Source organism: Gouania willdenowi, chromosome 15, assembly GCF_900634775.1.
Source record: "Gouania willdenowi chromosome 15, fGouWil2.1, whole genome shotgun sequence".
In the NCBI taxonomy this organism is placed as follows: domain Eukaryota; kingdom Metazoa; phylum Chordata; class Actinopteri; order Blenniiformes; family Gobiesocidae; genus Gouania; species Gouania willdenowi.
In genome coordinates, this window is record NC_041058.1 from 26854409 (window position 1) to 26868988 (window position 14580).

Here is a 14580-nt window from a genome sequence, read left to right on the forward strand (position 1 = left end):
CTCAATAAAGGATACTTTTTTTTTTACCCATTTTGTTAAAATTTTGTTATGGGCCAGGAATTTTTTTTTTTTTCTTGAAAAAAGTTTGTGAACCACTGGTCTAAAGAATTGCAGGGCAAGGCTAAAGGGTTTTGTGATAAGAACAAAACTTACATACACGACATGCAAGACTGCCTCTTACAGGACAACAGCTAAAACATGAATTGATGAAGTAATTGTGAGAAATCCAGAAACATGTCGGCCAGGGGCCTTTTGAGTTATTTACAGATTCTGAAAGTTTGAAGTGGTTAGGAAAAAACAGTGTAATACTGTCTTAAATTCATTATTTCTGTGGTCAATGAAGTGAGCAGGATAAGGAAGCAATGTGTCTGCAAAGAGTGAATCTGGTGTGTGTTTCAAACAGATGACTTTATGGTTTCCTTTGCTACTGCTGCTATAAACACACACTTAATGAAGCAACGTTTGTCATACTCAAAATCAGAAAAGATGTTTAAGTACATGGTTTTTATTTCAACGTGTAGTTTATTGGACAAAACTATTAACAAATGTGTTTGAAAGCCAGTATGTTAATAAGCTGTTGTAATTCCACACCCCCAAACAAAGTTTACCATTTTAAAACCTCTAATATGGTTATTTGAAGCCCTTTCAGACTGTGGAGAATTGAGACCTTCCACTCATAATGCATGAATGACAAGCATAAACTTTGTAATGCCAAAAAGTCAACATTTGTATTCAAGGCTTCCATTTATTTGTACAATCTGTCTAAAGGAGTATGCACGGTTCTAAAGGAAAAAAGGTACTAGCAAGGTGTACTTAAAGTCTTGGGATTAGTTAGTGGGAAAAACAAAAACACATGGAGATACTACTGATTTGAAATGCTTGATGTAGCAGCGAATGGAGGCCAAATGTGCAATTTTCAAAAAGACAAACAGCAGCAAGGTAATTGAAAATACAATACTGCATGGTGCATTCAAAAACCTGCTATCCACCCACTCACCTGGAATCAATTTAGTCATTGCTATCCATCCATGAACAGAACCCCAGGGAGCATTTCAGGCTAACCAAGAACACCCCCTTAAAACCTGTTCTGTAGAGAGCACAGTGCTAATGTTTGAGTGATTTTCACACAGGTTTCTTTAGAAAAGCATGCTAATAGTACATGTTAAAGGTAGCTAATTGGATAAAAATCTTGATCGAGAATTTTATCAATGAAAAAGTACAATAGCATGCTCTGATAGTCTCTATATAGACTATACGAGGGGCACAGTAACACTAGCTCACTTTAATCAACTTTAACCAAACTGCTTTGTTTTCTCAGATAGTTTACTATCTGAGTTTACCCTAGGGCTTTGTGGCACAAGTGCTGGACCAATTTCAACAACAACAAAAATCTATTCATATTGATCCATGTGTTAAAGAAATGGAGCAAATTTTCCCTACTGGAATTTTCCCAATCAGTTACAGTACATACATTCACTCCCATTGCCTAAAGGAAGTTCTTTAGAGTGTGGGAGGAAACCAGAGCAGCTAGGGTCAACTAATACACACTCAGAGAAAACATCAACACACGACTCCCTTCTGGGTTTGTGTGTAAGGCGCAGACATAACACTAGTGATAGACAGCCGATATTATCAGCCACTTTTTGTGTTTTTAACGTGTATCGGCATCGGTCGATGCGAGCTGCTGTGTTCCCCAATCCGCATTATTTACAAAGAGCAGAAATATGTTTTACTTGTTCTTGTTCTACATCACCTGTTTTTAATATTTGTTAAATATTTTTTACTTGTTGTCGTTCTATCTCACCTTTGTTAATTTCAATAACTGTTCCTTTTTTAAAAATTGAGACTCGTACTATTCATCAGCATTGTGTAATTTTTATGATGTGAATTGATGGAGAAAAAGTAGTATCGGCTCAAAATATCAGCTCAAGAAAATCAGAAGTCTGTATCAGTCATCGGGTAAGGCTGACGGAAAAAAAATCGGCCATAAAAAATTAATGTCTGTCTTTCCCTACATAACACTAATGTAAATACTTTCTAATTGATATACCGTAGTAATTATAGAACTCTCTCTCCTGGTCAGTTCTGGTTAGACTGCCCTAAGAAAGCCAGATACCACAGCACATTGGTACTTCAATCTTAGTAAATCAACCACAGCTGGTAGGAAAATAGTGCATAGTATATATGTACTGTACGTAAGAGATTTTGCATGCTTTCTTAGTTTATCAGTATTTTGTTCAAAATACCAAATATTCCACTGCTTCTTACTTACATGGAATAACACCATTTATATTGTTTCCCCAAATAAGCAAATTAAAAATGTTTTAGCTTAAAGGGTACCTATAGTGAACTTTAATGGCAAACTCTCATACATATAGTAGAGTTTAGTCAGGTAACTTTCTTCAAAGGTCCTGGTAGAGCAGCTAAGAAAAGAAAAAACGTGCTTGTCATGGAGAGAAAGTCTTACCTACTTCAGAGGTTTGACTGGTTTTTTCAAGCAAGGATTAATGCTGTGTGTTTATTTTTAGACGGATCCCTCAAAAGGCTGCAGAACAAATATGGTTTGGGTCATGAAGTGAACAGCTTTCCACAGTACTTTGAAATAGAGAAAAGGAACCTGGGACATTGTCAATTCAATTAATTTCTGAATACATTCAGTTTTCATAATAAAACCTTCTCCAAATTGCCTGGCTTCAACAGCTGTTTATTTGACCGAGATATTTATTTTTGCGCCTTGAGTGTTACAATGCTGGTAAATGGATGGATAGGGTATTTAAAAGTCTCATTATGACAAACATTGGGGGAGGAACTGTGGCTGGGACTGATTTAACAAAGACAATTGGTATATGTATATATCAACTTATATACCAGCCTACCCATGCTGTGTGATGAAAAAACATGGAGTGGCTGTAAATCCTATAGAACAGACAGAGGAAACACCAAAACTTACCATTAACTCAATACTAAACAGAAAAACAACAGAGCAAAAAATAAAACTTAAAAAAAAGGGGAGGGGGGGGGGAACTGTTGATGATACCAAGTTATTACTCATCTCTGTGTGGCTGATATATTGACTAAATCAGCTGATTGTTAGATCATATTATTATACAGAAATCACAGATACTTTCATGCAGGAAAATACCTACAAAATAAAACACAACATTATTGTTGTATCAAATTGTTCTGTGTGGGTGGGGGGGGACCATATGACACTGATCTCAATTGTTATAGTTCAATTACAATTAATTACAATTACCAAGCCTGAAATAACTTAACAGTTATTTTATGCCTAATGTGAAAGAAAATATATGAGTAAATATTCAATTCAGTTTTATTATTAACATCATCATCATCATTGGCATCACTATAAACACAAAAAATATATACTTTACTCAACTTTGAGAGTATCACACAGCTTTGTTTTATCAAATAGATTTTCAAATGCTTAGCCAAATAAACCCCAAAATATCTCTCCAGACACAAAAAAAATCACCTTAACGGATAAATAAAATAAATTATGAACTTGATAAGGTTTTTTCAAAATGTGCATGTATTTACCCAGTGTCATTGAGATTTCCTGTCAAATACAATTACAAAGGCAAATATTCAAACTCAGTTATAATACAAGTACAATTACATTACAAAAAACAAACAATTACTATTATATTTACTCTGTAAATAATTTACCAATTTCTGTCATAATTGAGACCATGGTTGTTTGCATTGCCCCGATCCACCACCTGTATACTTTTCTTATATACCTATGCACTTCAGGTAATGACTTTCCAATTTCTAAGTTACTACTTTTCAGCAGAACTGGCAAGTTTACATCACATCTCTTTTGTGTATTGGTATTACAAAAAAACACAATCGATGATGTAAACATTAATAGTACAAGTAACCTTTAATTTAGGGCTGGGTGGTATGACCAAATGTATATCACGATATATGACGGTATTTTTTTTTTCATGCATAATCAGGTGTTCACAGCATTTTTTACTGGTTGAGAGAGGAACTACTGCAGTAGATTGACTTATGGTGGTTTACTTTACTGTCATGATGAGTGAATATTGTAGAATAATTCCACACGATAATACAAGATTGCAACAGCAGCCCAATGGCTCTTTGCCCTGCTAGCTTAGCTTTTTAGCTTGATTTCTAGCTTTAAATGCTGCATACTCAGTGGTGTGGTGGTTTCTTATGATGAATAAGGTAGCGTTTTGTTTGCAGCTCCACCAGGACTTATTTCTGCATTATAAGAATAACAAATTGCGATCCTTTGCTCTCTTTTTTTGTGTATTACTGCCAAACTGCCGACATGCTAAGCGAACCGTGCCTCTGTGTCCATGAGTGTTGTTCTCCTGTAGCAAAGGCATATGCACGCAGGCAAATGCTCACATGCAGCTTCAGAGCTTTCAATTGTGTCTTTCTTATCAATTTACACCACAACTAACACCAGAGTGCTAAGCCTTCCTATTTAGAAGTACAAAGTTGAAAAGGGTCCAGTCTGAAATGCGGCGCAGCGCTCCGAAAGTTGTATAATCAAATACACCAGTAGGGCGGTATATTCAAAATTCAAATCATAACAAAAATATTTACCTATATTCGGTCTGAACCGGTATACCGCTTAGCCCTCCTTTAATTCATTGCCATTGTCATGTTTTTTTTTTTTTATTCTTATTTTTTTGGGGGGTTGGGCAAAACTGTCTTGGTCTATGCCCAAACCGACTGACTCTCCCAGTAAAGGACAAAGCAATGTAGAAAGATGGGTTGAATTCCTCCAAAATGATGTTTGTCTTTCAGCTGTGACTATATGATTTTAAGCTGGCTTGAAAAGGACAAATGTAAAAAAGAAAAGTCAAGCAGAACTGAGTCACTTCATTTATTTATTTCTTTTTTTGTAGCTCTTAGAGGTGCTTTAAAGTCATACTGAGCGAGTCAAATCAGTGCCATGTCAACCTTTGTGAACCTGCAACCAGTGAGCAGCCAAAACAACTCTGAAGGTATTCCCATTATTGGTATTAAAGTAAGTACGGTATTAGTGGTTTCTTCAGGAAAATATTGATTTGAGTTGTTGTCTAAGTAACTGCTCCATCCACAAAGCATGGTCAGTGCCATGTGGCCTTTTTGGGTGGCTGTTCCAGCATTAGTCGTCCAAGCGGTTCACTATGAGTTCATGCTCTTTACAACAGTAAGATTCCATATCAGTTCTTATGATTGAGGTCCGCCTGCTTCACTGCCTGTTTCAGCACCATGCGATGGTTATAGCCACCGTCATCATGCCCAATTCTAGCTGCATTTCCTTTTTTGGAATCTTTAGAGTGTGATGACTCACTGTCCTCACAAGCATCATCCCTCTCTGCCTTGAACAAAACACCATTCCCACCCTTTTCATCACAGTTGCTGGTTCACTTTTATAACACTGTCATTGTTTATTAACATGCAGTTCAGATTTGGTGTTAAGGCTCTGTTCTGGGACCCCTCTGCCCTTCCACTCCGCTACGTGGAAAGCCCAAAGCTCTTCCATGAGCTACATAGAGAGGCATAAGCAGAAAGAGCGGTCAGGTGGGACCGGAGCACAGATTATAAATGGCAACAGGAGACACTGTTTAATTAGACAGAAGAGGAGGAGCTGGGTTGAGGCATTTGCGGACGAAGTGTGCAGAAGTAGGTGTGTTGCAGTGGTTGAAATACAGTGCCGTGACTAACTCTAACCAATGGAAATCATGGAAAATGTTCCGCTTGATGATTAACAGCTATGGTCAGCTGATGAGGCTAGGCTAGCTTGACTTCCGTGCCTGTCTGAACAAACGCAACGCTCAATTTGTTTACTTGTTCTATGTAACCAGGAAACAATGTACTTTCTTAAGAAATAAAATGTTAACCTGCCTGGCTGGTCTCTTGGGTCTGGTGTGGCGCAATGGCATCCAAAAGCATTTCTTACATACAGGCATGTGTGGGGCTTCGGGATAGCTAACGTTGTTACATAACTTAGAAATATTTGTTGCCAATAAATAGCTGTCACACTTATGAGCACACACTCACTCACTCTCTTCACTCTTATCTTCATATTGTCTAAGCATTGGGATGTTTTCCTCCCAACTCTCTACATGTCACTACACTGGCGCAGTAGATTTCACTCTTCTAAACAATTGTAGCATCACATTATAACAACAGCACACTCTTGTCCTTCTTTGTCCTTTCCTCCCTAACTCTTTTACCCGTATATTTCACACCCTGCTGTCTTTTTATATTGTTTGCCATAATAAAATCTTGCTCACCCTTCATTATGGAGGGCCTGTGACAGTCACAGTTATGCAAAATAATTATGTATGTATTTATTTATTTGCAATAATAAAACTTGCATAGTTGTCACAAAAAATTGCACTCCATGTGTTAACCTGTTCACATATCTTTTTAAAAGGAAATCATTATTAAATGTATATAACAAAGTTACATTATAGATATAAATACTGATGCTGTATTGATCTCCAGAGGGGAAATTTAGAAAATACCCTTGAAATTATTAAGAAGGACTAATCAGATTTATAAACATTTATAAACACATATCTCATTGGACTGATAGTCAACGCTTGATAATAAAAGCAGACAGTGGTTTGAAACATAAATATTAGCATAAAAATCCTGTTAGCACAGCTATTACTACTCTTGAAAACAGTCCTCCGCTATGGGAGTGTTTCACAAACCTTTGCTTGAAAACTGCAGCATTTTCAAGCTCCTGCACAACTGAAGCCAAATAGTGGTTCATCATCACATCCTGCAGAGTCCTGATAACAAACTATTCATTTAAGGCTGGTGTCCTGGAAGATGAAGAACATCTCAAATTCACTATGTAGGGATTCCTCTGGGCTAAAACTGTTATCATTGCTCAATGTGCTGACTAACTGTCATGGATAATTGGGACACCATTCAAGTTTGGTGGCACACCTGTATTTGTAGTTGAGACTGATGAAAACATTTTGCCTTTGAGGACCTATTTACACATTTCTAATTGGAATGCACAACAGTGGCAGATAATGCTGCAAGTCTGTTTTGCCACATACTGGTATAAAGTTAAAAAAAAACATACTCTGCTATAGCAGAAACAAATAAAAATGCTATAGACCGAATAGGAATGGTCAAGTAATTGAGATAATATTATTTCAGTTTCTAAAAGTTTTGTATGTGTACAGTATGTCTCTTGTTGTCAGATCCTCCTGAGACACTGCAGTTCATTTCTGTCTTCTGTGGTGGTGATTTCTCTAAATCAAGCACTATTTATTTTATCAATGTCAATCCCATTGTACTGTAAAGAGAACATCTTGGCCTTTTCAACAAGGAATCACTTGTTGGGGTGTGGCTAAATGAACACAGACTGTCTTTCCAAAATGGTTGGTATCTCAGCTTCCTCATTTTATGACACCAAGGGGGTTAAGTGATCTTTTTTTTAAGACATAATGCTAATATTGTTAATAATCAAATTGTTTCTTTGATTTTTAAAAACATAGGAGTAATTTATACAAAACATAACTTTTATTGTGTCCTTTGAAATAGACATTTTTTCACCATTTTCTAGACTTCAAGAAGCAGGAGCCTGAGTGAGGCAGGAATGATTTTGCTAAGAATTGAGGAGGGGGGTTCAGATTTAGATCTGTCAAGTTATATGTACTAATGTGCAGTAGTTCTGACCTGCTTGCTCCTTTTCCAGGGTACAAGGCAAGGCATCCTATTGGCAATCTAGAGACTCCAACATTCATGTTTTTAGATTGTGGGAAGGAGCCGAAGTACCCGGAGAGAGCCTACACAAGCACAGGGAGAACATGCAAACTCCACACTGAAAGGACACTTATTATTACAATTTAATGGTGTCCAAAGCAAAGTACAACACAAGCAGGTAGGGTTAATTAGGGCCCCATAAAGTCCACGTTAACAAAATCGCGGACGGAATCACGAAATCGACCAATGAAAAGGGTTAAACATGGAAATGGACAAAATCGTCATGAAACACCATCACCGTGGGGCAAAGAACGTTTTTTTTTTTCATGGGGAACAGTTTCCAGGGAGCGCTTATTAGGTGCACTGCCTTCCATCCTCCTGTCTTGGCTGCATTAAACTCATCTTAAATCACCACAAACACCCTCTGAAACAACGCAAATCATCACTGACTCCTAAATACAGAGCCACCAGTGCCCGTTTAACTTTGGCTGTGCCTGTAAAACTCTGTCCAGTTTCCGTGTGGCGCAGCAGCGCTCTGTGAGAACGTGATCAGCTTTAATCATCTTCACCTGCTCAGTGTTTGAACTGTTATGCCTGGCTAACTAAGAATAACTCGGTCCGTGTTGTCCTTTAGTTCTTTTTATTCCAGCCTTTTGTCCGTGTCTCGTAGGTACACATTCACAGTCCGCAAGCTACCTCAAGTACAACCGTTTCAGTGGAAACTTCCGGTTTAAATGGAATGGTAAATGGTAAATGGACTTCATTTATATAGCGCTTTATCCCCACACTGAAGCAGTCTCAAAGCGCTTTACATATCAGCTCATTCACCCAATCACTCTCACATTCACACACCAGTGGGACAGGACTGCCATGCAAGGCGCTAGTCAACCACTGGGAGCAACTTAGGGTTCAGTGTCTTGCCCAAAGACACTTCAACACATAGTCAGGTACCGGGATCGAACCCCCAACCTCTCGATCAAAAGACGACCCTCTACCACCTGAGCCACGGTCGCCCCAAAACAAAACAAAAGTCCATTGGAGCAACGTTATTAGAATGTTACATTCTAACAACATCTCATCAGAGCTACAGAAGATAGGATAATTCAAATCAGCTTCATCTAAACTAAGTTGATCTAAACTTAATCAACAAACCTGATCAGATTCAGTAAATCATTGATCCCTGAGAAGAAATTTAGTGACATTAATGCTGTTCTCATACATCTTTATAAAAAATAAATAAATAAAAAGGAGCAGTCAGAAAAATCCATCTTACTACAACTTATATCTACCTTTTAATTGTATCTTACTTTATTTTTGACATACATTTTTGTCTTTTTATTTATAAGTATTTATTTTGTTTCCTCACAGGAGTTAAAAACTAATGATAAATATTGTTAAAAAAAAACAGAATTAAAAAAATTAAAGTGGAAAAAATATAATTTGGGAAAAAATGAAATGGAATTAAGGAAAAAATAAGACGTGAATTGTGTTTTTCGGCCGGGGTTGCTAGGAGACAGCGTGACAAAGCTCTCCGATGAATATCTAACTTGTACCATGATGTATTGACCAGCAGTGCACCTTTAGATGAAAGATCACCCGTGATGTGCAGAGCTCACAGAGAGAGGAAAACAGTTTACGGGACAGAAAATGGTGCTACAAGAGCATGTGTGGAACAAAGTGGACTATTGAGAGTGTTGTGATGGTGAGATAAAACGATCAAAAAAACGGGGTAAGCGCTGACACTTGGCATGTCTGGGAGGAAGAGGAAATTGCGTGTGTGGGGACTAACAGGGGGAGAGACTTGGGGCAATGCCAAAATACAGTAAGCAAACCATTCAACTTGGACCCAGATAGCATAATAATAATAATTGTGCCATCAAAAGCCTGGTCACAGTGTTGTTTTTGTAGTTTTATAGAAGGAAGCCAATGTTGAGGTGTCCCTACAGCAAAAAATTGCTTCAAAGTCACCAATGGGTTTTTTCACAAAAAGCCGTTTTTCTCAGCTTTTTGCCACAAACTGGTGATTTGTATGAAACTTGCCTGTATTCAACTGCTGATTACAGAAAAACAAAGCAAGCATTTATTTTTCTGATGAAATTAGAGACTTTAATCTTTCAGATTCTGATTGATGAATTCAGATAGACATAGTACAAAATATTATGTGGGTCTTTAAAAATTAGTCAAAATGGCTGGCACTGAGTGGGTAGAAATTTTGAAAATGGCTGGCACTGAATTAGTTAAGAGACTTGCTCAACATCCCACATGGATGATAGACCAGGTTGGATTAGAACCATTGACCCTCTGATTAGAAGTCCGCTTCATTAACCGATACTCTACCACCCCAGGGCTTGAACCCATGACCTCTGTGAGATGAAAAACAATTGTTGTGTTTAGATGTGTTTCCTCTATCTAACTGTTGTAAATACATTTATACAAGAATCAACAAAAGATAATGCATTGTCATTGCATTTTAAAGTTATGTTTTGTATCAACTATAGACCCAATGTCCACTACAAATGACAGATAATAAATATGAAAATGAAAACATTTCTGAGAAAAATTGTGTAATATCAAAGCCTTTTCTCTTCTGTGTGTCAGGAGGAAATAACAGACAGCGCTAGCCAACTGAGCTATCACCTCTGATATATCAACACGGACCCTGAAAGGTGGTGACTCTGAGGAGAGCGCATTGGACTCTCTGCCAGCTTGTGTTTCCTGGAAACTCCTATTCATGTCTTCAACCATCAGTCCTTATCTTTGGCTTTTTCTCCTTCAATCCACTTAAATAATAGGAGCTTTTTATCTGTTTTCTCAAAAATACAAGATGCACAGAACAATGCTTTTAAAAGAACAGATACAGGTCACAATTTAATGTTGAAAAACATTAACAAGTTTCAGTATTGATGTGTCTGTAAATCTTAGCTGGAACCGTGTTGTTTTAATTAATCTACAATTTTCCAGGGTATTTAAAGGACACCTATACTAGTCATATAAACAACCTGGTGCTTTTCTCCTCATTTTTTTTAAAATATAGTTTTATTCATTACCGCATACAACACAAGGATGTTACAGCTACTTCTGACATGTCTGGAGTTTTTATAACAAGCTCTTGTTGTGCATCGCAGCAGGCAGTCTTCTGCACTATTTACATATGAGATGCGACAGTATGTAAGTAGTGTAGCATGACACGAGTAAGTAGAAGAAATAGGACATAGAAGGACATAGAAGTAGTTTAGAGAAGTTCCTGTTGGCACAGCTAATGCAACATCAAGACATCTCTACAAGTGTCTCAGGAGCAAAATGGCAGAGACAGTGTCTCCCTAATGACCAAGCTTATTTCTAGGTATGCACCAAATATTCGGCCATCAGATATATTCGACCGAATATTGCAAAAAAAGCAACATTCGGCCTTCGGTTTAGTGAGTTAAAAGCAAGGCTGAATAGTAGCGTGTGACGCAATGACGCAATCAAACAACGTGCAGTGATTTTGAGTCGGAAAAGCGTGTGCACGTTGCTGCAGAGGCACAGCAGCAGCATCTCCTCCTTTCCGCACACAAACATAGCCAGACTCTCTCCTTACCACACTCCAGTGTCCGTTACCGCGTAAAAGTTGGAAACCGTCCATTTCCACAACCGAGTCCATTGTTAGTGTTGTGAGCCACGAATCTGTAAACATCCCCATCGTTTACTCCTTACACTACACCTGGTCTCGCTGCATAGGCTGGTGTAGCATTAGCACGGAGTGTTAACAGCTGATGTGTAAACAAAGGGTCCGTGGCTCCAAGCAGTGACTCCCAACAAGATCGGCAGCAGAAAAAGTAGTGCAGTTTGGGCGTTTAGTAGTGCAGTTTGCATTTACATATATGGCAATAAAGAATAATATATATTCTAGAGGGAGGAGCTCACATTCTAGCAGGCGTGTTAGGTGACGTCACCTGCCAACGTGGGCAAAATCCAACAGGCCCGTTTGGAGCTGACTTTGGTTTTACAAAATGTGGAATAACAAGGGAGGGAGGAAACAGAACTTTTTCAACTTTGGCTCTCTGAATGAGGCTATCAATACCATTATAACGTGATTTTGTCATCATACCTCCTCTTAAATGCACTTTAGCTTTTTTTTGAATGCATGTTTTGTTTTATTTGAAGGGCTAATATAAATCAAAAGCTTTGTTGTGCTTTTTATGAAAAGCAAAGACTACTGGAATCTTTAAAAAATGTCATAATATTCAATAAACATTCACTTTCTTTAAAAACATGTCTAAAAATGTATTCTAGACTATTTATGTACTATTTAAATAAACATTCAATACTCGGTATTCGTATTTGGCCAAGCATTTATATTTTATTGGCTTCGGCCTCAAATTTTCATTTCGGTGCATCCCTATTTGTATTTCTGCCCTGGCAGCTCAACACTTTTAAACAAAGGTAACCGACTAAACCTATAGTATTACATTGGGGTGTAATGAAATAGTAAACTTCCGATATAATATGGAATTTGATATAGGGCACACGATACAAAATACAACCGATGCGATATAAAAAAAATGTAAGAAAAATTTTCCCAATGAAGAATAACAAATGTGTAACAATTCTTTGTTGATGGAAAACAATTTGACTGCAAAAATGTGAGACAGTGTGTGGGAGTGTTTAGCTTCACAGATAAGGAATGAAACCAAATGTACCAATCGAACTGTTTTAATTGTTATTATGATTTCTCATTTCTCTGACATAAAAGTTTTGGAAGCTGTATTATGGACCTTCCAAAAACATCTAAAATGCAGCTTGAAATGTTCAGCACCCTCTGTAACTTTAAGAAAGAGTGAGTAAAGTTGCTGAAATTAAGCAGTGTTATTATTTATGATGTTCAACGTGATTTATCATACAACACTTGATACACGTGCTTTAAAGTTAGACAACAGGTAAGATATTTTAAAATGATACATAAGGAAAAAAAACATATAAAAGTTCAACACCGTAGATTTGATTATGGTATGAAAAGTTTCCAACAATGTAACTCCATGGACACGGGATGCCAATTTTGAAGGGGGGGGGTAGATAGTCACAGCACCGCTCAACGGACACGTTGGCTTGTATCCAGACAAGTGTGTGCTGAGCGCGGTGTTTGCTCGTTCACTGTTCTAGCCCAGTTGTTCTTTCGATGCATCACGACAAACAACAGACTGATGAGTCTACGGAGCACCCGCGGTGTCATTGCAGCGTTTGAGCAACTACAGGAAGCCGGAGGGTCAAATGTCAATATGCTGCTGTACTTTTTCACTTGGTTTAATTTCATTAACCTTTGAATTTTATATCGCCGTTTTTTTTAATTCCTAGTAACACATGATCATTTGGGAGAGCTTGCAATTAAAATTAACAAGAGACACCCTTTAAAAGCTTGCCAACACAACTGTTTATTTTAATGTTTGTGTGGCCAACATCTACACTCAGCATGTGCCAACACCCACAAAAAGTCCAAATACATTTGCTATTTCTAATATTTACAATTCAATGTCTCACTGCAACCTACGTAGGTCATATATAAGATAAGAATTTGGATAGCTAATATGTCAAGTAAACAATTATTGCAGGGCCACATTGGTCCTGAAAAAAGCTTAGTTTACACTGAGCCTTTCAATTCAAGCATAATATTTTCTATTTCTATAACTTACTGTATCTTTAGATTTAGATTTTTTTCATTGGAAAATCTCGATGCTAGTGCTGCAGTACACCTTGCTGTCATTGTTGCAGTCATTGTTATTTGTGGTTAAAAAAAGAGTATGCAACAAATACAAAAGAAAAGATGTACCCAGAGTTGCATTGTTAGAATAGCACCAAAATGTTATCAAAGGCATGAAGGACACTGACAACTGCAATGACGCAAAGTGAATGAAACTTCAATCAAAGAACCAGTTGTTTCCAGCTGCAATACATCAGTTTGGTTCATCACTCAACTTCAGCGCTCATGTGGTGACTTTTTTTGCTTAAACAGATCTCTGATAAAAAAGTAATTTCACGCCTCCGTCCTATTTTATAAAAACCATGATAAAAACATACTAATTAAAAGTTGTTTCATATTCCACAAGTTGAGCAGTCATTAACTACATTATTTAAGCTATAACAATATCAAAATACAGCTAAATATATTGAAAAAAATAGATTAATAAATCAACAGAACAGTCGAACATTATTATATTTATATTGTGTGCATGTGACATATCACAAATGTGATATACTGTAAATATCCTTGGCACTAAACATTTGAATAGCTTCACCTACCCTGTAGTAAAACTAGCAATGTTAATTCTGCCTACACCAACTAGTACTACCATCAGGAAGAGCTCAAGTTCCTCCTTAAGCTGAAGAAAAACATCATGATTCTGGTCCCGGCATAAATTAGATCAGGCTTGGTATTGTTAGAGTTCAGTGCAAAACGTAGATCCGAGAAGTATGCTCTGAAAATGTTACATTAGTTGTATTTACACGTTGGTTTTTTTTTGTAATTTAGTGGCACTTATTTTATGTGGTAAAATGAAATAGATTTCTTGCCATTAGTAGCGCAGAGAGACATTTGTGTGATACTTGTATCACATCTTTTGACGCCTGCGTGCTAGAGCTTTTCGTTCCCTACGCTATTGCAGGCGTGTCCCGTGGTGTAAGGTTTTGCTGTGCAGCAATCACTACCGCGTGTGGGATTAGAAAACACACTGCTCCAGGGAGAATGGTGTTCTAAATCAGAGGCAGGCTCCAGTGCATATCGCAGACACACAACTTGTTTTCACCTACACAAAGACAAACAAACATCTTTTTACGTTCATCACCTAATCTTTTATGATTTTTGGGGGCAATAATACAAACACACACACA

The 14580-nt window shown here is 37.4% G+C and overlaps 1 protein-coding gene across 2 annotated transcripts in view; it reads right to left on the reverse strand.

Moving 5' to 3' along the window:
* LOC114476745 (gamma-aminobutyric acid receptor subunit pi) overlaps window positions 1–14580 on the reverse strand; it is a 94539-nt gene that overhangs the window by 63644 nt on the left and 16315 nt on the right. The gene's annotated exons all lie outside the window — the stretch shown is intronic.